General features: G+C 40.1%; 3 long non-coding RNA genes across 4 annotated transcripts; all 3 read left to right on the forward strand.

Moving 5' to 3' along the window:
• The first annotated feature begins 14086 nt into the window (after positions 1-14086).
• LOC125293079 lies at positions 14087-18762 on the forward strand. Its single transcript, XR_007193322.1, has 3 exons — positions 14087-14424; positions 18386-18575; positions 18739-18762. It is a non-coding gene; the product is annotated as an uncharacterized LOC125293079 (long non-coding RNA).
• A 58-nt stretch (positions 18763-18820) lies between these two features.
• Positions 18821-19678, forward strand: LOC125293078. Of its 2 annotated transcripts, XR_007193321.1 has the most exons (4): positions 18821-18831; positions 18940-19040; positions 19157-19282; positions 19566-19678. It is a non-coding gene; the product is annotated as an uncharacterized LOC125293078 (long non-coding RNA). The 2 variants fall into 2 exon arrangements; XR_007193320.1 differs by lacking the exon at positions 18821-18831 and having other exon boundaries at positions 18840-19040.
• Positions 19679-19774: 96 nt separating this feature from the next.
• Positions 19775-21381, forward strand: LOC125293077. Its single transcript, XR_007193319.1, has 4 exons — positions 19775-20415; positions 20621-20733; positions 20833-20912; positions 21278-21381. It is a non-coding gene; the product is annotated as an uncharacterized LOC125293077 (long non-coding RNA).
• The last annotated feature ends 4570 nt before the right edge of the window (positions 21382-25951 follow it).

Here is a 25951-nt window from a genome sequence, read left to right on the forward strand (position 1 = left end):
TCATTGCCTCAATATCAACACATCAGGATGTAGGCTATGAATCTGATTGAATTTAGTATTGGCCATCCCCAAAATACACCAGAATACAGGAAATCACATCAAACAAATTAAAAAAATTCTGGGGGAGGACACACAGGTGTGTGTATGTCTGTGTGTGTGTGAGACTGCTGTGTTTTTCCTCTCAGCAGTGTAGATTAATGTGCTTCTTATCATGTTCAGGGACATCTCACAACCCTGTGGTGTCCCCAACCGTGTGTGTGTTGCAGTGCATATGTGGGTGATGTCCTAGGTGGGTGTGTGTGGGTGTTGCAGATGCGGGTGGGTAATGTCCTAGGTGTGTGTGCATGTGTATGTGTGTGTTGATGGGTATGAGGGTGGTGCCCATGCCCATACCCTCAGGTGTGTGTGTGTGTGCGTGTGCATGCGTGTGTGGTATCCATGCCCTGTGTGTGAATGTGTGTGTGTAGGTGTGTGGTGTCCATGCCCTCAGGTGTGTGTGTGTGTGTTATCCATGCTCTGTGTGTATTTAGCGATTTCTCCTTTCTTCTGCTGTTCTTAGCTGCGTTGCAAACAACTGAACAAACTTGCGTTGCTTCATTGTCTGGGGTTTCTGGCGTGTGCTGTTAAGTAGTCTGATTTCGCTCACCTGCTGCACGCTCACCGTTACGCGCATGTAGCAGCAAGGCCGCTGTCACATGCACCCGCATGCAGGCACACCTCCTGGCAGATCGCCGCAACAGTGTGTGTGTGTGTGTGTGTGATGGGAGTGTTAATGAGGGTGTGACCAGTACAAATATTAGGTCCTTCTCAGTACCTTCTCCTGTGTGCTGCACTTACTGACTACAGGTCACCCTGACCTACCGTGCCCCACACCTGCCCACCTTCCTCCTGCGATACACACACTTCCTGTTCGTCCATCACAGGTGATGAAGACCACTTGGTCATCAGGGGGGTTTGCGTGTTGGGCTAATTGCAGAGTTTACCACTTGCCACTAGGGGGTAGTATTTCATTAAGACAGCTTACCTTACCAGCTCAGTTAGGAGTCGGCCATATTGTTGTTGCCAGCATTATAGACGTTCCTGTTACAGAGGTTGAATATTAAGCTGTGAACATAATTCATGTAAGTCCACTGTCATTCTTTATTAGTATTTTGTTGCTGTCAAGGTTGGTTAAGTTCCTACTGATATTTATGTTAGATATGTGCATGTAGGAATTACTGATTGTAGCTTTTGTTGCTATTTTGTGTATTGCTGCAGGGCTTCTTCATCTTTGTCATTAAACAAGTAATCTGACAGAGAAGTGTGGTAACACTTTATAACTAGATTTGCGGTTCCGAGGAACTGCAAGAGTGGGTTTGATCAGGGGCATGGAACTCGGCCTCATCCAAGGATTCCAACGGTACCTCATTTATGAAAATCAGGCACACGGATCAAAAGTTATCTGCATTAACGCAACATCCAATAAGCTAAAACGCATAAATATCGTGGTTGCTATGCTGGTTGCTAGGGCAATCATGCTGGTTGCTATGGTGGTCACTAGGTTAGAAGGCCAGCGCCTCCTGAGAGGCCTGAAGGGTCAGTTCTGAGGTTGTTGGCTGCTGGAACTGAAAAATGGACTGCATTTTCTTAAAAGACAATGTGACTGAATGTGACTGAAGTGCGGGCAAACTTGTTTAAATGATCACACAACGCCTCCTTGCTGCTTTGTCATCAGCCTTTCTCAAACTTTTTTGACCTGAGGCCCAGTCAAGGCATACTTTGGGGTCATAGGGCCCACCTACATGAACCCACCCCCCATCAAATTGTAATGATATCACAATTATTATTATTTTTATACTATATTGCTATACATGCACTTCAAAACAGTCAATGTTTAAAGTGCTAAGATTGTTCACAAAAGTTTGTGAAAGCATGCACATCAGAGTACTGCTTTACTAATGTAAAATATAATTAGGCCTACAATAGTTTCATTGTTTTTGCATTGTTGCATGATGCTTGCATGAGAAATACTTCTCAAAACAACAGCAATTATATGGGTGCCGTTGTTTTGGGATGTTTCCCTCATGCAAGCATCATACACTGATAAGAGTATATATTAGGGGTTTGCACGGCGTGTCATCAGATTTGGACGTTGCCATATTGGAGATACTCGCCTCATTAGAAAGCATTAGGCACTGAAGTAAATCCCTAACATCGTCAAGGAAAATTGTTAATTAGGCCATCCTTAAAAATATTTTTGTTTGCAGTAACAGCCAAAAAAAAATAAAAATGGGTCGGTAGGTAGGTCAATATTTTTTTTTCAAGATTCAAAGTAAAAAAAAAAGTTCAATTTTGGTCATGGTGATTACGTAGGAATGAATTTACACAAATGTGCATATCGTGACGTAACTGACTGGGTCTTCAACCCGTGCCTTCAGGCGCACCATTGCAAACATCATTCTGATGCAGGTTATATAGTCCAGCCTTTCTCAAACTTCTTTGACCTGAGGCCCGGTCATGGCAGACTTTTGGGTCATAGGGCTCATCTACATGTACCCAGAAAGAAGGCTACAATAGCTCTTGGCCACGTTATATTGAAATTTGACTATACAATACTCAATGCTATACAGTATATTATACAGTCTTTGCTCTGTTTCTAAGGAAGTTCCAAAAAACAACGTCGTTCTATTAAGTTTCGTTAAATAAATAAATAGCCTTCCAACAGGTTGAAGCAGAGCTTTGATACCAACGTTATCGATTAGTTTCAGTTTCTCTCGCGCAGACGCGCATTGAATGAATGCTCATACCACCACTTAATTGTAGGGCTCCATGTTTAATGACATCGATAGCAGAAACGTTTGTTTTCTTTTTTCATCGATCCGCGGTTTCTTGATCACCTGCGCAGCAAATTATCAGATGAAGCATCGGGCCTAATTTCACTCCACGACTCCGCGAACCAGCAGTCTCCATGTTGCGGACCCATATTTCGAGAAATGCTGAATAGACCACAACCAATTTCAATACTCCGACACGGTCACCGCTAGACTAGGGGGAGAAGGGATGAGAAAAGATCTGGCCACAGTTCTTCCAGAACTTCGTGCCAAGTAAAAGCGTTATCAGTTTGTGTGAATGAAACGAAGCGTAGGCCATAGTGTGACATGCGTAAAACCAATGGTGTAGAGATGACGCCAAGTGAGCCACGCAAAGTGAGCCACGTTTGCATGTAGGCAATTTATATTCACAATACTTGGGCCTACTAAAAGAAATATTATTTTATTGCATTTGTATTGGTTGTTTAGAGTAAAAAAAACAATCGGTCGGTATTAACGCAAGTTTACAACCGGCAAGTCGGTCGGACTAAAAGGGGGAAAAAAATAAATATTTGGGTCGGTTCTAAATTGACAGGGTCGGTCGGGTTACGGCAAACGAAAATATTTTTAAGGATGGCCTTATTGCCGTGTTTTAGGTTGTACCAATAGGTCAGACTGAGAAAAACATCTGGTGTAGGTATCAACTTCCAAAAGTTATTAGAAAACCAGGGAGAAAGGAGAATAATGCCAGAAGTTATCAGAGGAAGTGGGGCGCTTGTGGTTGAACTTGGTACTTCGTCTCCCTCACCCAACTCATATGGATCTGCGCTGCCAATAAACTGTAATTTCTCGAAACATCCCACATTTTCTTGTGGTCCAAGTCCTGCCCTATATGCCTTTGCATCTTAGCCACATTTTTGTTGTTTAGACATGGCTACAATCACGTAAGATATCCAAAGTGCATAATACTCCATTGTACTTCATTCACCGAGTATCGCCAATATGGCCGCGCGTGCTGGGTTACCATGGTTACCGGCCAGAACGTGACGTCCGTGCAAACCCCTAATATGCTATTTAATTACATTTCATTTGAATGCCTGAATGTAAGAATTCAGGAAACACAATACCAGCTTTTAACATTTCTGTTGTTTACTAGTTTATGTAAATCACATAACACATGAACTGTTTACATACTACTGATAGCCCATTACTGTACACAATAATACTTTGCCCATTCATTAACATATTTTAAACATCAGGCGTCTTGTTTACACATTTAAACCATATTTGCACTTCGAATTCCGCCTCCAAATTGTAGTAACTACATCTACGAAGTCTAAGGAAGATAACCATGTAGTCTGTTCAAAGATGAGAAATTTTGACAGAACTACAGACCTCGTGAAAGTAGTACCTAAAATGACTCCATTCACTTCATTGCAAAATCGCGGTTGGTCTACATTAAAACCATAACGTTACTAACAATTTACATTTCGACTCCACATCGTTGTAACACCATACCAAGGGACTTAAGAAGTGAGTCAATTTGGCTGATTACGTTTTTAACGCATTTCCACGCATTTTTTAACGCTTGTCAGCTCAAAAAAGCAGTGGCTATTGCTAACGCATTCATTTTCAATGCTTAGCATGTTAGCTAACATTAATAGGTTTTGTAAATGTGTTAACGCTTACTTGAACGTTCCCTATTGTGGCTTGTGGGGTAGAATCTAACTTGTTGACACGTTTAACATTACTGTTGTTTACTACTTTATGTAAATCACATGACTATAATCAGTGGCGTGGATTATACGCACATGTTGAATGAAATTTGACTTGTGCTGCAATTAGTAAATCAATATACAATTAAGACAATAAAGAGACCAAAATGTGTTAATTTATGTTGCCTAACAAAACCTATACAACAGAAAACGTTCATCTTAACACATAGATTTGCAATTGCAAACTCTACCGAAATTATTTGTAGCCTATGTGGCCGTCCTCACGTTATCTGTCATTGACTTGGGCTACAGCGTAAAACTTTATCAGGTGACCAGTCGGCTAAAAATGCTTAGTTGTTTGATGCTGTATGAGACATTTTACTGCACAACAAAATGATTACACGTTGGGCTTAGAGGGCAAACTGTACGATTTTACTTGATCTGTAAGACAATAAAGAGACCAAACAGTACGAGAAGGAGTTATAGTGGGCTACTGACTGTTGTCATTACATGAATGCAGAATGGGCATTTTTCACAGGTAATGGGGAACTTCCCGTTTCTTCTGTCACAAATGAATGTGTTAATACATGTTGCCTAACAAAACATATACAACAGAAAACGCTCTTCTTAACACATACATTTGCAAAATCTACCGAAATTATGTGGTCGTCACGTTATCTGTCATTGATTTGGGCTACAGCGTAAAACTTTATCTAGCTTCATCTAACTAGTTTATCAGGTGACCAGTCGGCAAAAATGCTTGTTTGGTGCTGAATGAGACATTTTACTGCACAACAAAATTACTACATGTTGGGCTTGGAGGGCAAACTGTAAGATTTTGCTTGATCTGTATGTTACCTGGCTGATGGGGCACGGGAGAAGCAGCCTGTCAGCGACTATGCCTGCTATCTGAAGACCTTACTGAACGGCTATGGTGCTGCGCATCTGGCGTGCCCTGCGCGCGACCGCGCGAGTTCACGTGACAAAGGAAGAGAGATAGGCTGGTCGGGTGTGCGCAAGGAGGTGGCTCATTTCGGGGCATTGTTTCAGTCGTTTTTAATGGCTCATGTTTTCAAAAGATCATTTCAAAACCGACCTCAGTAAAATCTTAATAATATTAATAATAATAATAATAAAAAAAGTTTCAAAAGGGCCTTTTCGTTGATAAAAATGCAAACTTCCTAGTGCTTTAGCACCACCATAGTGTCTATGTATGCACACCTATAACTATAATAAACTGTAACTTACTGAGAGCTAAGGTAATTCTGATTCAGACTCTCAAGTAACATCCAAACAGTGTGATGAATGGCCATCACATAAAGCAAATGACAACAGCAAATAGCTGTTAGCCTAACTTACTTACCGTTGACGTTGACACTCAATGTTATAATCCAGGGATTCTCAAAGTTTTGATTGGTGAGGGCCAATTCAGGAACCCAACATTGAACTGAGGGCCACCAAAGGGGCGGGGGGAGAAAAAGAAAGAAAAAAACTGGAAAAAATCCCATTTGTAATCATTTTAAAGAGCAGGTTGCATCTCTACAGTTTATATGTATTGCATTAAACACATTTTAATTCATAACTGAGGCTAAACCTGCCAAAACAATGCACACACAATCCCTGGGGTTCTCTACCCTCAACAGACAAATTTGGGATATAACAGTTCTGGTTGCAGTCCATTTCAAGTACAAACTTATTCAGAACAAACAGTCTCAGTGTGCCTTGCTTCCTATCAGTATAGGCCTTATTCTGGGCCAATTCCAGCTACCAAAGCACCACTGGAAAACCTGACGGCCACGAAACACCACTAAACGGAGATTCATTCTTTTCAAAGCACACAGTACAGTTGTACAGTTTTAACATTTTTACAGATGTTATCAGATGTTATCGCGGGCCGCCAGAAATGTTTCCGCGGGCCGCCATTGGCCCCCGGGCCGCACTTTGAGAACCTATGTTATAATCTATGCAACTGTTTACATGACTAAGTTTGAATGGAGCTAGCTGGGCATTGAATCGGGCTTAATGGATTGGGGATTATTTTTATTTTTATTTTTTTAAATGACCTGTATGAACATGGATTCACTTTAAAAAAAGATGGCAGAGCGCGAATCTTTTTTTACATGATTTGGTGCTGGCAAGGCATTGAACTGGGCTGAATGGATTTGGAAAATATATATATATTTTTAAATTACCTGTATGAACATGGATTCACTTTAAAAAAAGATGGCAGAGCGCAAACACTTGGTGCTGGCAAGGCATTGAACTGGGCTTCTTTCAAGGATTCCAACGGTACCTCATTTATGAAAATCGGACATACGGGTCAAAAGTTACATGCACACACCTTCATATACACAGACAGCCCAGCCCAGCCCATTAGACATTGCCAGATGGCTTAGAACTCTGCCAGGTGCAAGCTTAACCCTTAAAGGTGTAGGTTTTTGAACATTCTAAGTTCCGCAACAAGGTTCTAAAATTCTATGTTGAATTCAATGAACCCAGATATTCTTTAGAATGTTAATTTCCCAACATTCCCGTCACACCGGTGTGACGGTACTCCTTTAAGGGTTAAGCAATTAGAGCTGTGATGTCACAATCGAAATTTGAATTCTGAACATTCCGCCATTCATTTCAATGGGGCTGAAAAACGCAGAAAAACGGGAATAACGCGAAAACGACAAGGGCGAGCGACACGAAAGTTACAAGCTCCCTACACCGGTTCGGGCCTGAATTTTTGGAGTTGGAACCGCGTCAATAGCTCAAACGGTCTAGGAGCAGTAGTTCGTACAAAAAGTGGGTGAACAGGAATAATAAGTAAACTAGAATTGCGGTTCCGAGGAACTGCAAGAGTGGGTTTGATCAGTGGCATGGAACTCGGCCTCATCCAAGGATTCCAACGGTACTTCATTTATGAAAATCGGGCACACGGATCAAAAGTTATCTGCATTAACGCAACATCCAATAAGCTAAAACGCATAAATAACATGGTTGCTATGCTGGTTGCTATGATGGTCGCTAGGTTGACATTACAGGGGTGGTTTCTAGGTTGTTGCTAGGGTAATTAGTTAGTTGCTAGTAAGCCATCTTAAGCTGACTGCATAAAGTGATTATTTTAAGAGATACATTTTCAAACCAGAACTGTGTATAGGTCATAGTTAAAAACGTATCAGAATCTCAGAAATAATCACGTAATGCAGCCAGTTTAAGATTTTTTAAGAAGTCAGATTTTTTAAAGGCAATCAAATTTCTGCTAACTCTCTTCTGGCTGCGGTTAAAGGCCAGCGTCTCCTGAGAGGCCTGAAGGGTCAGTTCTGAGGTTGTAGGCTGCTGGAACCGAAAAATGGACTGCATTTTCTTAAAAGACAATGTGACTGAAGTGCGGGCAAAGTTTGCACAGAAATGTAAGATTTTTCCCACCCTCATCGACCTTGTCATAAAACTTGTTTAAATGATCACACGACGCCTCCTTGCTGCTTTGTCGTCTACATCAGCATTTCTCAAACTTCTTTGACCTGAGGCCCAGTCAAGGCATACTTTGGGGTCATAGGGCCCACCTACATGAACCCACCCCCTCCTCCCAACCCCTATCAAATTGTAATGATATCACAATTATTATTTTTATACTATATTGCTATACATGCACTTTAAAACAGTCAATGTTTAAAGTGCTAAGATTGTTCACAAAAGTTTGTGAAAGCATGCACATCAGAGTACTGCTTTACTAATGTAAAATATAATTAGGCCTACACTAGTTTCATTGTTTTTGCATTGTTGCATGATGCTTGCATGAGAAATACTTCTCAAAACAACAGCAATTATATGGGTGCCGTTGTTTTGGGATGTTTCCCTCATGCAAGCATCATACACTGATAGAGTATATATATGCTATTTAATTACATTTCATTTGAATGCCTGAATGTAAGAATTCAGGAAACACAATACAGCTTTTAACATTTCTGTTGTTTACTAGTTTATGTAAATCGCATAACACATGAACTGTTTACATACTATTACTGTACACAATAATCCTGTGCCCATTCATTAACATATATTAAACATCAGGCGTCTTGTTTACACACTTAAACCATATTTGCACTTCGAATTTCGACTCCAATTGTAGTAACTACATCTACGAAGTCTAAGGAAGATAACCAGGTAGTCTTTTCAAAGATTACATTGATTTCATGAGAACGCCAGCCCTCAGAAAAGCAGTAACTATTAATTCATTCACTTCCTTTTTTCTAGCTCGCAAAATCGCGGTTGTTCTGTTTACACATTAAAACCATATTTACACTTCGAATTTCGCCTCCAAATTGTAGAAACTACATCTACGAAGTCTAAGGAAGATAACCATGTAGTCTGTTCAAAGATAAGATACATTTTGACAGAACTACAGAACTCGTAAAAGTAGTACCTAAAATGACTCCATTCACTTCATTGCAAAATCGCGGTTGGTCTGTTTACACATTAAAACCATACTAACAATTTACATTTCGACTCCACATCGCTGTAACACCATACCAAGGGTCTTAAGAAGTGAGTCAATTTGGCTGATTACGTTAACGCATTTCCAGGGCTTGTCAGCTCAAAAAAAGCAGTGGCTATTGCTAACGCATTCATTTTCAATGCCTATCCAGGTAGCATTCTGACGTTGGCCCAACGTTAAATTTGGTTGGCTAGGTTGGGCTGACCTATGCAACGTATGCCCAACGTTGGGCCAACGTTGGTGGAGTTGGCGGTGTTTGGCTGACCTATGCAACATATGCCCAACGTTGGGCCAACGTTGGTGGAGTTGGCTGTGTTTGGCTGACCTATGCAACGTATGCCCAACGTTGGTGGAGTTGGCTGTGTTTGGCTGACCTATACAACGTGTGCCCAACGTTGGGCCAATGTTGATACAGTTGGCTATTTTTGGCTGACCCATACAACGTATGCCCAACGTACAATAACATATAATAATAATAATAATGATTAGTTTTATTTGTATAGCACCTTCCATACACAGAATGCAGCTCAAAGTGCTTTACATTTGGAACATTTAACACAATTATATAAATAATTAAATAAGAATAATAATAAAAATACAATTTCCTTCGTCCTTCAGCCATTCCTCTTCATTGCTGTGGCTGTTTATAATCCAATCAGCAACATATCAGAAACATGTATGACTTGTGATAGAGTAGCAACGGCTTTGCTAACAAATGCTTAGGCCTTGATGTGGACTCTAAGCATCAGCCTTAGTATGTTCTTAGTATTTGTTGTGATTACATGAATTAATATACAGACGTTTAAGGAACACAATGACCGGAAGATTCAGTTTGTCTGTTGTGTTGTATCTAAATGCAATTTAACAATAGACCATATCAAAATCTTAAAATTTGGGGTAAGGTTGGTAAAGCCTATTCAAGTTTAAGTTTGCATATGTAATGTTGGTCTATGGTCATGCTTAATGAACAACGTCAACACAAATACAATTGTTATACTATGTAAAGCAGGGGTCTCAAATGAGCTGGGGGGCCACTTCTGCCATCGTCATCTGATTGGAGGGCCATGTCAGTGTTAAAGAATAATACAAAAAAAGAATGGCTATTTCTAATAGTACACAAAACTTTTTTTAAATCTTTTTAGACACCTGTGCTAGCAACCTTAGCTTATAGATAAAATAATGATAAAATAAATATTCATACAAATGATAAAACAGGTATGTGTGTGTTTCACACCAGATAAAAATATTTTCCTCTCATAACTTATTTAAACAAACTTTAGGTGGCAGGGTTAAGAAAACAACACCATTGGATTTTGACATCAAAATTTCAAAAGGCTTGAAAGTGGTCAGAGATAAAGTCCTACTGTAAATGTAAAAATCTTTGAGTATAAACAAAAGTTTATGAAGGAGGAAAATTTACCCATCTAATTTGCCACTGGATGGCAAGCACCTCAAATTATCCCAGATAGCAGTAGACTCCGGACAGACTCCGCCTTCAAACTGGCAAATCCGTGTAACTGTCACCTCTGTTTTACTGTCGTGATGGAGACATTGACCCGGATCAGACACCAGGGGGCGGGAAGCACAGTCACAACTGATACGGCCAGCCGTCGTGAAACGCAAGCGCGAATTTTTAGTTCTACGATTTCGTCGACTGCCTTACTGCAGCCAGAGCTGAGTTAGACGTTAACGGAGGCGGTTGGTGAACACGAGAGCTAGTGAAAAGAAGAGTTCGTTTGATTTGTTTCAGGTAAGCCTATTTGCTTCAACTATATTAGAATGAAATACATTATTTTTGCTTTCATATAATGTTAATGGATCCTGTTTACGTTTACGTTTACGTCCCGTTTACGCTACTTTAAACTGATCTTGGACAATTAGCTAACGTTAGCTTTTGGGGTAAGCAAGGGTTAATGAAATGTTAATTTTAGCCATGTACAAATTAATTTAGCAACGCTTTTATCCGCGACTTAATTTGGTCAATTTACTTGTTACTTCAGGGCTAGTCTCCCTTAGAGCAACTTAGGCTGAGATTTTAACTCACAATTTCCAGGCTAGCATGCTAGCCTGATTCCTTAACGCTACCGCATCCTCTGTAAGCCAGAAAATAATTGAGATGTGTTCTATGTAGTGAGATACGTGTTTGTATGTTAAAATAATGATTTTATACAGTTAGCAGTCTAGGCGTGTATCCAAGTATCAAATGAATCATGCCTTCTCCCTCCGCCCCCTCTCTTCAGCCCCAGGACTGAGGTATGCTCAGGTGGCGTGACTGGCATGCCCTGTCTGCAATCCTCCCTTTCAGTAAGGTAAGTGAAAAGTCTTGTAGCACTGTTTAGCCTATGTTTCTGACATTTAAAACTCAAAACCAAAATATATTACATATAAAGGTGTTATCAGGATTAAAATTCTCATTCGTATGACGGACAATCGTCATTTGGAAATTCGAGTCCCGGTGATGCACTCATAATCAAAGATAACTGTCTCTCTAAAAGCTGAATGTGGAACGCTGTTTTTTGCTTAAATTGTTTGAACAGGGATAGAAATAGACGTTCCACTTTGTCTTCTAATTTGTACCCTCCATTTTCACATTTTTTCAAATTTTCTTGTTCCAAGACTAAGACTTGTCATCTTTCTCAAACAAGATTTTTACATTTCCAATCTAGTGGAAGCATTACACACTGCATCACAAATCATTCATTCTCAAATTCAACTCAAATCATTAACTATCTTGATAATGTTGAGTAATGCCATTTTTGTAAAGGAAGCATTAGCCAAGGATTGTCATGTGTGCTGATTTGCCTTTCTTGTCTCAACAGGGGCAGTAAGGACAAGATCCACCCACCACCCAGTGCATGCTACATATGTGTGTGTAATAAATTGAGAGGGAAAGTGTGTGTGATAAATTAAATTTAATAAAGTAAGTAACATTTTGAATTTGTGCTTCTTTTCTGAAATACATTAGTACAAGGTTTTGATTTTTAGATCATTTATTCCAAGATGTTGATAATTTAACACTCAATATACATGATCAAACTACTGGCTACTGAGTTCAACTAGGGGTATTGGATGTTACTGTTTAAAAAGCTTTATTAGTAATCCTTTATACATTTGACAATCTTAACTTTTTAAAGCTTGAAATTCTGAACAAATACTGTAACTCCTTGATTTGTTAGTGACATTGACTATATAGTACAAATGGGTGCCAGACGTAAAATGAGCTGGTCCGCATTTGGCCCAAATCGGCACTATCGAATACTCATCTGATCTGGATCTGGCCCAGATCATTATGATAAAGTGCACATTTGGCCCAAATAAGGGCCGCAATCGCCACTATCGAACACTTATCTGGTCCGGATCTGGCCCAGATCATGACGATAATTTGCACATTTGGCCCGGATCCGCCAAATAAAAAACACATCCGGTTCAGAGCCGTCCCAGGTCCGTTTTGCGAATCCGGCCCAGATCTGAAGGTGGATCTGGGCCGGATCCGGGCCAAATACATTTTGCTATCTGGGATACACCTTTCAGTATACTGGATGTTGCACATATTTGAGCAGGTTTACTTTCTTGTTTGTCATATTAGGAAACAGTAGGCCTGAGATGTAAACCAACAATAGTAAACTATTAGTATAACCACAAACCGCTATTATAGGCCTACAATAATCTACTGCCCTCTGGGAAGAGGTACAGAAGCCTGCGCTCCCGCACTACCAGACTCACCAACAGCTTCATACACCAAGCCGTGGGATGCTGAACTCTCCCTCCTCCCCCCCTCCACCCTCAGCTACATAACATCCTGGACATTGGACCCAAAAATGGCCGCCTGCACTACTCCACTTGCACACTTGCACACTTGTACACTTTACAACTGGTGTTGTCCTGAAACACAACACTTCTGCTGCTCTTACATAACTTGCACCACTATGCCACTTTCTTCTTACTTAGGTCAAACAGAACTACCCAAGCCTTTTATTGGCCTGAATTTGCACTAGTATTTTTATTGACTGTCTATGCACAATTTCAACCACATTTTGCTGCTCTTATTTTTCATTATTATATGTGCCCTCTTATTTACTTATTTACTTACTTTTTTGTTTACTTGAATGTTATGTTTGTCTGTGGACCTAAATTGGTAAAATATGTCTTGTCTTCACCGTGGGATAGTGAGAAACGTAATTTCGATCTCTTTGTATGTCTGGAACATGTGAAGAAATTGACAATAAAGCTGACTTTGACTTTGACTTTGACTTTGACAATAAAGTAGCCTGGTCAAATCAGTTTCTATCGTGGGTGACTTTGTAGTTCTTCAGAGCCTATTTTTACTACCCCTGCTGTCTGTATCACGTCCATTACGGACACTATCATCATGATTACCACTGCCAACTCCAGGTATATTGGGCAGAGGGTCGAAATAAGCATGGTAGCCTATGCCTGGACACCGCCGTATACACGCAAAGACGCACCTCCATCACTTACGCACCGTGACTACCACTGTCAATAGACGATCGATCTTAAATCTCCAAAATGCAGATATTCTCCTTCAGAATCAGAATGAATAGGTGAATAACATAGCCTACCCAAGACTTTATCAAACGTGAACGTTTTTTCAACATTTGGTGTAGGCCTATTTCTGCTTCAATTTATGCAAAACTATGACCTGCATAAACCGGCGTCATTACAAACAAATGCGTCTTGTCTTTCTCGCGTGTAATAAGTATTTCCTGAAAACTTTGTACAGCGAATTTGGGCTTGAATCGGAGCTCTGGATGTCTAGCAGTGGATGAGAATGGGATTTGTCACTGTACTTGGATCTATCGTCTATTTTAATCAATGTTGTTGTTTGTCGCAATTAAAAAAAAATACCCTCAAGGGCGAATTACATTATTATTTTGACATTAAGTCGCGGGCCGGTAGTTTGAGACCCTGATGTATATAGCTATGCAGCAGATAGCAAGTAGGTCCTCTCAAATGCAAGAGCAGGCTAAGTTGAAATGAGAACCGTTAGATAACATTTAGCCCATGGCTAAATGTTTTCAACTGCTAGCAACTACTGCATATAAGTCTTTTTGTTGAACTTTGTTAATGTGTGTCTGTGGTCTGTTTTAGCTTACTTTGTGTTTCATACAACTAATACATTCCAGAAACATTTAATTGATAATCATTGTAATAAGTCATCTAAACAAACCTCTCCCAGCAGCAGGTCCGTTTAACTTGCTATAGTACACACCGTATTGTATGGGTATCATACTCTGTCCTCGCTACATAACAACATGAAGACCACCTGAACATATGGATGCATTGGAGCATGGACCTAAAGAAGAGCGAGCTCTTCTAAGAGAACGGTGAGTGCGTGATATAGAATTGTATAGAATCTACCGTTATCTTCAACCGTTAGCCTTCTAGCTGTTACGTTACCCCAGCCAGCCAGTCCAAGGTAATCTGCTCAATTAATTTTTTTTTTTTACACATATACATATATATATATATACATAAAACCAATTTACTATCTTCACGCTAGCAATCTGATGTAAATGTAATCTTATCATTAGAAGCTATAGGCAAGCCGGCAATTAAATGTAGATGAGCTAGCACCTACCTTTAGCCTGCTAGCTGCTAACAGTTAACGTTAGCTATTTTACGTTAGGTAAACAATGGGCATTAGCTTCCGTAGGCATATCAGCTGTAACTGTAACGTTAAATGTTAGTTATTTGTTTGGCCGCATACTTACAGGGATACACACACTATGTCTGCAAACAACATTTATTCAGACAGAACACTTAAACGTCAGGCAAAGCGAAGGGCTTTCGATATCCTTATCGATAGTGAGGTTAAAGCCTGTGTTGCAGGTTAACCACCACTGTTGATTAATGGGTACATAAAGCACTCAATATATGTATATCATTTTTAAAAATGTCTCCAAATGGTGTTAAATGCCAGTTTTGTTGTTTTTAGCATTAGCGGGTTTTTTATCATAATCGGTGATGGCGTCACTTTGGGGACTACTTGATCTGCGCTTTATTCATTTCAATGCATTTCAATGGGCATCGCGCTTACACTTTCTACATAAAGTTTGTATATTTACACTTAGAATTTTGTCACAGCATTTATATCACAGCTACCCTATGATCTACCAATGGTAACAACGGTGCCTGATATCAATTTAGTAATTTTCTGAATTTGGGAGGTCTCGTTTTGGAGGGTATGTTTTTACATTCATTCCTATGGGAAACGGTCAGCGGTTACACTTTCAACATAAAGTTTGTATATTTACACTTCGAGTTTCGTCACAGCATTTATATCACAGCTACCCTATGGTCTAACAAAGATAACAATGTCTTCCGATTTTAGTTTAATGCAATTTTCTGAATTTGAGAGGCCTCGTTATATAGGCTACATAATGCACCTATTCAGTTCAATGTATTATGCTTATAACATTACTTTTTTTGTTACTGTCAGTGAACAGCACCGAATGAAAGTCAACATTTTCTTTATATCTAGTGATGGTGATCATGTCGTTAGTTCAGATAAGTAGGCTACCGGGCAAACTTAGTCAGAAGATCAGAATATGAAGCATCATGATAGCTAGCTGGGCTAACTTTTTAGTCCCACCTGTGAGCCACCCCAGTTACTTAGCTTCTAGCCGCCGCCGATTAGGCTGGTGGGTAATCTTCAGCATGAATATTTTCGATAACTACTGCTCGTGATTGATTGCCATTGACATCGTCCAGGGTGCGGCTTACCAAAGAGGGAGATAATATGGGCAAGTCGCAGTTTTGCAGGTGCTTGTGTGGGCTGTGCGTCCCGATGGAAACTGGTGGAGAGCTGCAGTAACTAGGGAAGCGAGTGCATTTTGGGCGGCTGGTCGAGGAGCTCCCCTGTGACCAGCATATTACATGATCTATCTACCTATCTATCTACCTGTCTATATACATATCTAGGCTATCTATAGCCTATCTATTTATCTATAATCTGCGCTATCTACTGCTGAACAATCCCTTACTCGTCTCTCTTTACTCCTCTCTCATTACTCTCAAGGGTCTCAAGGTGGGCTTTGGTCTGTAGTCTCCCCAAGGTGACGTAATGCAATGCATTGTGGGGGAAAGGAGAATCACTTCAAACGCTGTGAAATAGTACCTGCTTTTTCGTATTGTATTCCGTTTTGTGATACCCAACAACATCAAATACAATGGATAACAGTTTAAATGTTTATTATCAACAAGCAAATTGTGCAAATTCGTTGGAAAATGAACCCTGCAACACGGCCTTTAACGTCAATGCTGAAGCTGAATCTGACGCAGCCGACGATTTAAATATACAAGGATACAAGGATACAAGGAAGTTTATTGTCACATGCATATAGTTACTGGAAGTAAGAAATGCAGTGAAATTATGTCTGGTGTTAGCCTATTTGTGCATACCGGTATATACCGGTATGCCTGGCAGAAAACGCCCCCTCTGATGATGTGTGGTCAGATGCTGCATCTGATTGGCCCATGTCCTATGAATCAGAGTCTGAAATTGAGTTTAATGTTGTTGACGATAACGTTATTGATGAATTTTGGTCATATGCTCTGACAGAAACTGACACAAGTGATGAAGAATCTGTTGAGTCTGCAGAGTGTCTTGGGGAGGAGCTCAGAGGTTGGGCAATAGACAGCCAAGTACCACAATGCCATCTAAATGGGCTCTTGGGCATCCTGAGAAAATATCATCCCTATCTCCCAAAGGATTCCCGCACTCTTTTAGGCACTCCAACTAATTATGAGGTCCAGCAGATTGCTGGGTGGCACCATGCATTATTTTGGAGTTGAGAAAGGCATTAGGCATATATTACACCAGATAGACCCTCTCCCAAAGGCCATTCATTTACAAGTAAATATTGATGGACTACCTTTGTTCAAAAGCAGCAATCAGCAGTTCTGGCCCATTCTTGGCTTGGTAGAGGAAGACAAAACAAAGCAACCATTCGTCATTGCATTATATCTTGGGTCTAAAAACCAGCGAATGTCAATCTGTTCCTGGAAACATTTGTGAATGAATATGGAAAGCTTAAATTAGAGGGGTGTGGATGTTATTGGCAAATGTGTAGATATTCAAATTTCTAATTTTGTTTGTGATGCAAGTGCACGGGCTTTTCGTGAAAAACATTAAAGCCCACAATGCATACCATGGCTGTGAAAAATGCACACAGGAGGGAACGTGGGCCGAAAATCGCATGACTTTTCCTGAAGTCGATTCACCTTTACGGACAGATGCGTCTTTTATTAATAAAGACGATGAGTTTCACCATAAAGGGACCAGTGTGTTGACAGAGGTTGGAATTGGTATGGTCTCCCAATTTCCATTAGATTTTATGCACCTTGTTTGTCTTGGGGTTATGAGAAAGTTGATTGGGTTTTGGATGGGGACCGCTTCCTACTCGTTTAGGTGCTCATCAGATAGGCCTAATTTCTGCAGCTCTTGTGTCCTTTGCAATGACACTCCCAGAGAGTTTGCACGAAAGGGCGATCACTTGTTGAGGTAGATAGGTGGAAAGCGACAGAGTTCAGAACTTTTCTCCTGTACACTGGTCCAGTGGCACTGAAAGACCATATGCCGAATGTTCTATACCACAATTTTATGCTTCTGCATGTACCCATTAGAATTTTATGCTGCCCCTCACTGTGCCTCCAGTACTGTGATTTTGCTGAAAAGTTGCTGATCACATTTGTTGAGCATTTTCAATCTGTTTATGGTAATTACGTTGTGTATAACATACACGGGCTGACACATCTTGCCAATGATGCAAGGCAGTTTGGTGCTCTGCATAATTTCTCAGCTTTCCATTTGAGAACTTCCTCTACACAATTAAAAAAATGATTAGGACCCTACCCAGCCCCTTCAACAGATCATCAGGAGATTGTCAGAAAAAGCAAGTGTCAGAGCGAAAAAAAGGGTTTTCAAGGATGGTTTTTACCAGGAACATAAGAATGGGCCTCTTCCAGACAATGTGACGCAATTTACACAATATAAGCAATATATTAATGGTGGAACTTTGATTAATTTATCAGAGGGAGACAACTACATTCTGTTCAATGGAGACATTCATATAGTTAAAAATATTTTAAAAGACAAGGAAGCATCACATTTAGTCTGTCTTAAATTCCAAAACAAATCATCTTTTTTTACCTACCCCATTGATTCATCAAGTCTTAATATATCCTTTGTGAAACAACCCGGGCAGTCATTGACTATTGTCCCTCTTCAGACTGTTACAAAAGTCATTATTTTACAATATAAGGATGGGTTTGTGGCATATCCTTTACTGCATACTGCTTAATTGAGCTTCAATTAGTGTATATAGTTTGTAACACTAGCTATGTTTGTTTGTTTGTTTGTTTGTTTTATACTGTAGATGTATTCAATTGTTGTTTTCACGGAAAAAAATGAGACAGAGGTTATACCAAGTGACTGGCTGAGCATCGATACAATTTTTTCCTTTTGGCCCCCATATAATACTACTAAGTGTAGAAAAGCGGTTGAAAAAAATGAAACCCCTGATGAAGAATGGGAAGAATATATAACTGAATGGGTGGCTGAGTATGGTAAGTTATTGAGGAAGTTCCACAATGTTAAGAAATATAGAGAAATAACTATTCAAATCTATTGCTCAAAATTAAACATGCTCCTTGTGAGTTATGCCTATAAGCAGTTATTTTCAAATGTTCAGATAATAGGCTTAACAATGTTGTTTGTTTCTATATTTAGATTCCTATGAAAAGCCCGAAGGAAGCTCGTGAAGTTCTGCAAAGGCAATGGTTTGGAGTCGACAGGCGAGGACAGTGTCTTGAGGAAAAGAGTGTATGTTTCCTCTGTTCTCTGTTCTTCTTTTATAGCCTGACTGTGCTTATTTGCTACTAGTGTTCACTGCACCTTTAAAAATTTGATTACACTTAATGTGTCCAACAGACCATCATCGAAATATGTTGGATTTAGGTCTACATCAGCCCCTCCATCTGCAGCCTCAGGAAGACCTCCAGTTCAGGCCTCAACAAGTAGGCTCCACACAGGTAAACAGCACAGATGAAAACATGACATGTAAAGAAAACATACAGTGGTCAAGACTTTGGAATATCATGTATTGATTCTGTTTCTCACTGTTCTTCTCACTGTTTCTCATATGCAGAGACAATGGAAAGACCAAAAAAGAAATTCTGCAATAATGGAGCCAAAAGCCAGACCTTGCCAGCCATACCACCATTTCCATTTCCACCATCAACACCAGAGACAGTCCCATATCTAAGACAAGATGGTACATAGAACTATTCCAAATATTTTATAATAGTTTACTTGGAACTTTTATTAATTACCTTTTTAGTCTATAAAAGGGATTAGAAACTCTTCAACAACTTCTTAACAATTAGCCTTAATATCCAATGTGCTTTGATTTACAACCACAATTTAGATAATAAAAAAAAAAGAACTTGGGACATCATGTAAAATGCTAAATAAAAACAGAATGTAATAATTTTCAAATTGAGTATGCAAAACAGTAGACACGTGTTATATAAAGTTATATACTTTGTCTGTTTCAGAAAGAGAACTCCGACTCTTTCAGATGCTAGAGGAGATAAAAGGCCAAGTCAGACAAAATTCTCTTCTGCTTCAGGCAATTTTGAGAAGAGAGAGAGTCACTGAAGTCAGCAGTTTTCCAGATTTTTGAGTTTCGTTACAAAATAGTAATGATATAAAAAAATGGAGGACCGGCTTTCTGACAAAGGAAACACGGGCTCTCTGGTAAGTTCTGTTTATGTTGTGTATGTAAACCTATACTCTAGTTATTAGTAGTTCTCATAATCAATAAATACCATAAATAAGCCATTGAATAAATACATGAATAAATAGGAATACATACATAAATACAATAAATAGTTTTAAATAGTGTTGTTAAAAGGATTGTACGTGAGTGGTTCATCCGTTTCTTGGATACCGATAGTTTGATCTTCCTCCTTCGCTCTCATTTCAATTCTTTTCAGTAAACTCAACTGTCTGAGTTATCCTAAATACTTCTTGAAATCACCTCTTGAACTCAACTCTACTACAGAATCACTAATGCCTTGTCCTAGTAGTGAAGCTTTGGAGGCACCAATTGTGAGCTTTCTTGCTATGCCACTTTTCTTCTGTTATGGGACTGTATGGTAGCCCATAGCACTGTGTAGTGCTTGTAGTTATGTTCCACCTTTTGACAAGCTTAATCATGTATGCACAACCATTTCACTTTAGAGGTAAAACATCTCATGAGTTTGGGTGGGACAACAACAAAAGATATAATCTACAGGATCATGCGTGAAACAATCAGCAAGGATTTAGCGAAAAAGTTTAACTGGATGGGCAGGGGGCAGAAAAGTCCTTTTTCTGTGTTGCACCTGGCAAAAGTCATCATAGGTAGGCCTACAGCTCTTTTACAATTTCATTCAATGTTTATTCTACACACATTCTGATTGGTAGCCTGCTGTACACATCCAGTATATTATCTACCCTACACAACAAAACTTCACGTCATGTTCTAAATCAGTGGTTTTTAAACTGATTTTAAGAGTAAAATATTATCCTTCACTCTCCATTCAATTCCCCCAAATTCCCCACGCAGATGCTGCCAAAAAAAACAAGGGGCCACCTTAATGGAGGCAGAAGAAAAGATAAAAACATGGCTAAAATACAGCGGTGACCGAAATGGAGGAAGAAAAAGGAGATCAGAAAAGGGTACAGATTTCAACAACCAATCAAAAAATACTGACTTTTATTTATCATCACAGTTGTGAAATAGTAAGTAGTTAACTTGAATTTCTTTCCTCAATTTAGAGAGGCAGACACATTCCCCATCACATCCTCCATCTGACATCAGCAGTGAATCCGAGGAAGTGTCTGAAATATCTGACATTGTAAGTTTTAGTCATTAGTGCATAGTCCTAAATTGTTTTACCTTTTGTCTCATCTTTTTATCTAATGCTAAAATGAATAATTATTCGACAAGTGTGGAAATAAGTGACCTGAAGGCATTAACATCATTTGTACATAATTAAGAGAATGTTATGAAATAGGCCTCCATAGATTGTACATTGGCACAAGTTAATAAAATGATTGCTTGATAACACTTGGAAGACAACATTATTAATATTACACATTTAATAATCTCTTGTTAGACAAATTATCTGTATAATCTTCCTAATGCAGTGAAGTCTTATTTGAGCAAGCAAAACAAAATAATTTCTAAAAGTAACTAAAAGTAATTTCTGTTATTTTATAGGAGCAGAACTGATTGATGACCCATCAACCCTTGAGGATCTCATCACATAAATGTTTATTATTAAATCAATATGTATTATTAAATGTATTTATTTTAACCCTTAATCTCGTGTTGGTATTATATCACTATTAAGATTACAAGTTCAGGGCAGATTGGTAAAATCATTGTGATCAAGTAAGTAATTTCTAAATTACTGTAATAACCATAAAGGTGGCCAAAATATCAATATGAGTGTTCTGCTGAAATAAGCAGTCATCTTAAGGTTAGAACGTTGACATAGTGTTGTTAAGGTGTAATTTTTGGGGTAGGTATGCTATTTAAGTTGGCATATGGTTGAGTTGGGGTTGGCAAAAGGTCGGCAGTCGGTCTATGAAATGGTTGGCCCAATGTTAGAAAGGTAGGTTTCGGGTTGGCATAGTGTTGGTAAGGTGTATTTTGGGTTGGCTGGGTAGGCTTTTTAAGTTGGCATATGGTTGGGTTAGGGTTGGCCAAAGGTCTGCTGATGGTCTAATTAAATGGTTGGGCCAACGTTGGGCCACCGGACAAAATGACGTTGGGCCACCGTCAGCAGCCAACGTTGGGCCAACACAACCACTGACCTTGGGCCAACGTTGGCCCAACGTCAGAATGCTACCTGCATGTTAGCTAACATTAATAGGTTGCATATGACAACAGCAAATAGCTAACGTTTACGTTAGCCTAACTTACTTATTGTTGACGTTGACCCGACACGTTCATAAGTTAGACCATAGACTGATAAGGACGTCCATCAAACTAAAAGGGTTCGTTCTTCGATGTCTTCAAATTCGTTCGAATTCCGTGTGTATCCTGTGTCTTTCGTGCTGCTATCCTGTTGCCTCTTCCCTGCTGTTCCGGCAACAAGGTTTCACGCAAGATTTACGCCACATACGAGAGAGTTGTGTTTTCCCAAAATGGCGCCCGTCTGTATATGTGAACAAGACGTGAATGGTACTGTTTTTCTTTTTAATAAACTGCCTGTAGACTTACACAGTTCTCAATGCTTCGGTTTACATGTAGATACCCTCATTATGCTACGGTGTAAGTGTGTTGCTATTTGGAGCCTTGGTAGCGGCTATTTTTAGTCTAATCACAGCACAGCACCCAGAATGCATTGCAACACACCGTCATGAAGGGACTCATCGTTAGGTCGGCTTTAAATAGCATACAGAACCTATTCTGTATAGAATCGTAATTTAACGTTGTCTGTAAGCTCCACAGATCGTGGCAAGACAATTGAATTATTTGTGGACCTCTTGCCGGGCAATGATGAGTAGCTTAACTTGAATAGTCATGTATAATATCTGTATGAATGTGTGTATCTCAAAGTTGTAATATATACAACTGTATACATGATTAAGTTTGAATCGAGCTAGGTGGGCATTGAACTGGGTTGAATGGATTGGGAAAATACTTCTCTTTTTTTTTTTAATGACCTATATGAACATGGTTTGGCTTTAAAAAAACATGACCTTTACACTTGGTGCTGGCAAGGCATAGAACTGGGCTTCATTAAAGGATTCCAACGGTACCTCATTCATATACACAGACAGCCCAGCCCAGCCCATTAGAGCTCTGCCAGATGGCTCAGAACTCTGCCAGGTGCAAGCTTAAACAATTAGAGCTGTGATGTCACAATCGGAATTAGAATCCTTGAACATTCCGCCATTCATTTCAATGGGGCCCAAAAAACGCTGAAAAACGGGAATACCGCGAAAACGACAAGGGCCAGCGACACGAAAGTAACAAGCAAGTTACACCGGTTCGGGCCTGAATTTTTGGAGTTCGAACTGCATCAATAGCTCAAAGCGGTCTAGGAGCAGTAGTTCGGTACCAAAAGTGGGCTGAAAAGGAATAATAAATAAGAAAACTTAAGAAGAACAATAGTGGGCTTGCTGGATCAAACCCATTAACTAGAATTGCGGTTCCGAGGAACTGCAAGAGTGGGTTTGATCAGGGGCATGGAACTCGGCCTCATCCAAGGATTCCGACGGTACCTCATTTATGAAAATCGGACATACGGGTCAAAAGTTACATGCACACACCTTCATATACACAGACAGCCCAGCCCAGCCCATTAGAGCTCTGCCAGATGGCTTAGAACTCTGCCAGGTGCAAGCTTAAACAATTAGAGCTGTGATGTCAGGAAATCAAATTAGAATTTGAACAGGGGCCATTCATTTCAATGGGCCCAAAAATTAAAAAACGGGAATAATACCTCACAAGGGCCAGCGACACGAAAATCAGTTACACGGTTCGGGCCTGAATTTTTGGAGTTCGTTGCGTCGATAGCTCAAACGGTCTTCAGTAGTTAGGTCCAAAAGTGGCTGAAAAGGAATAATAAATAAGAAAACTTAAGAAGAACAATAGATCTCTTGCTGGATCAAACCCATTAACTAGAATTGCGCGGTTCGAGGAACTGCAAGAGTGGGTTTGATCAGGGCATGGAACTTCGGCCTCATCCAAGGATTCCAACGGTACCTCATTTATGAAAATTGGACATACGGGTCAAAAGTTACATGCACACACCTTCATATACACAGACAGCCCAGCCCAGCCCATTAGAGCTCTGCCAGATGGCTTAGAACTCTGCCAGGTGCAAGCTTAAACAATTAGAGCTGTGATGTCACAATCAGAATTAGAATCCTTGAACATTCCGCCATTCATTTCAATGGGCCCAAAAAACGCAAAAAAACGGGAATAACGCGAAAACGACAAGGGCCAGCGACACGAAAGTAACAAGCAAGTTACACCGGTTCGGGCCTGAATTTTTGGAGTTCGAACTGCGTCGATAGCTCAAACGGTCTAGGAGCAGTAGTTCGTCCAAAAAGTGGCTGAAAAGGAATAATAAATAAGAAAACTTAAGAAGAACAATAGTGGGCTTGCTGGATCAAACCCATTAACTAGAATTGCAGTTCCGAGGAACTGCAAGAGTGGGTTTGATCAGGGGCATGGAACTCGGCCTCATCCAAGGATTCCGACGGTACCTCATTTATGAAAATCGGACATACGGGTCAAAAGTTACATGCACACACCTTCATATACACAGACAGCCCAGCCCAGCCCATTAGAGCTCTGCCAGATGGCTTAGAACTCTGCCAGGTGCAAGCTTAAACAATTAGAGCTGTGATGTCACAATCAGAATTAGAATCCTTGAACATTCCGCCATTCATTTCAATGGGCCCAAAAAACGCAAAAAAACGGGAATAACGCGAAAACGACAAGGACTAGCGACACTGTCATGTTATGTATAAACAAATCTGTGTTTTAGCGACACACACTGGCCATTTCTGATATAGCAGGTGTGACCAGACGGCCCTCAAGTCGGTGTCATGCCGGCCACACACCACCAAGAGTCGCTTCAGCACCCTCTGGTGGCCATGCACGGCTAAAAACACGGGGTTTGTCAACAGAAGCACATGGCCAACGCAAACGGCTTTCAACGAGGCACGGCTGGCAGCCAATCATCGCCACCCACACCTGCATCGTATCAGACCTCGTTTGTCCAAGCACAAAAGGAGTAGCGCCGTCGAGGAGATGTGAGTTCTGGATTTTCTAACCCTCACTCCCATATCCGTTTTCCACAGAAGGCGCCTAAACAAAAGACGACCCACGGACGACTGGAGCCCCGACTGGCCGAAGCTGGCGTACAGTGGTGACCTCCAGCCTCCCTTCCTCTCCACAGTGGTGAGCCCCTCATCTGCACCTTGCCTGCCTGGCTGATTTCCCCAAGAACCTTCTCCCCAAGACCGGACCATTTGGGGGTCTTCACTTTCACCCACCAAGCTACCACAGTGTTGAACAGAAAATAAACACACCCGCGTTGTCGGGTTTTCACTTCATTCCTGCCTTCGGTTCATTCTTGCCCTGCTACACAGGATGGCTAGTTTCTGGTCTGTGTGATGTCATTCCTTTTTTGTTTGTAAACAGTCTGGTGGTTGCTAGGTTCCCAGGATTCAGCCATTTTATGACCAGCATTTACAGTAGAAAGCATTGCTGATTTTTCTTTCTGCAATCTGTTTCATCTATGTGTTTAAAGCCTTGGAGAAGCTTTGCTTGTAAGTAATGTTGTTAACGTATATTTCATGATCGTATATGTGTCTGTATTTTGTGAATTCTTACACTGTGATGCTGTGTAACATAAGCAGCTCACCCAATGCTTTTACTATGCAGTCTTTTAGCTCAGTCACTAGCTATGTAATGCAGCAGAGGCTGTAGTTTATTCCTATTGGTATTTTCATACTTTGTATTTACAATATTTACAGTGTCAGACAGTCTGATTGTACAGTGATTTTATTTGAACAGGCTGTACTAGCTTAATGCTAAATATTTTGTATTTAGTTTCACAGATTCAGTGGTTACCTGTGTTATATTCTGCTCCTTCTCACTCACTCGGGCTACAGAATATGTTAATTCTGCCCAACGGGGCAATACTTTTATTAGTTTTCTGGGACACGTATACAATCAGTGCAGTCACCCCTTGCCCTGTCTCAGGTGTCCCACTTTAACAGGCCCGTGGGACAACAATTCCTATTGTTACATCCTTTCTTTTTTTTTTTTTTTTTTTTTTTTTTTTAACTGTGACTTAATAAATTGTAACAATGTAAACATCTCTGTAAGGCACAACTCATTCTGTAAAATAAATCTCTTCTTAAG

The sequence above is a fragment of the Alosa alosa genome, chromosome 4, assembly GCF_017589495.1.
Source record: "Alosa alosa isolate M-15738 ecotype Scorff River chromosome 4, AALO_Geno_1.1, whole genome shotgun sequence".
NCBI lineage: Eukaryota > Metazoa > Chordata > Actinopteri > Clupeiformes > Clupeidae > Alosa > Alosa alosa.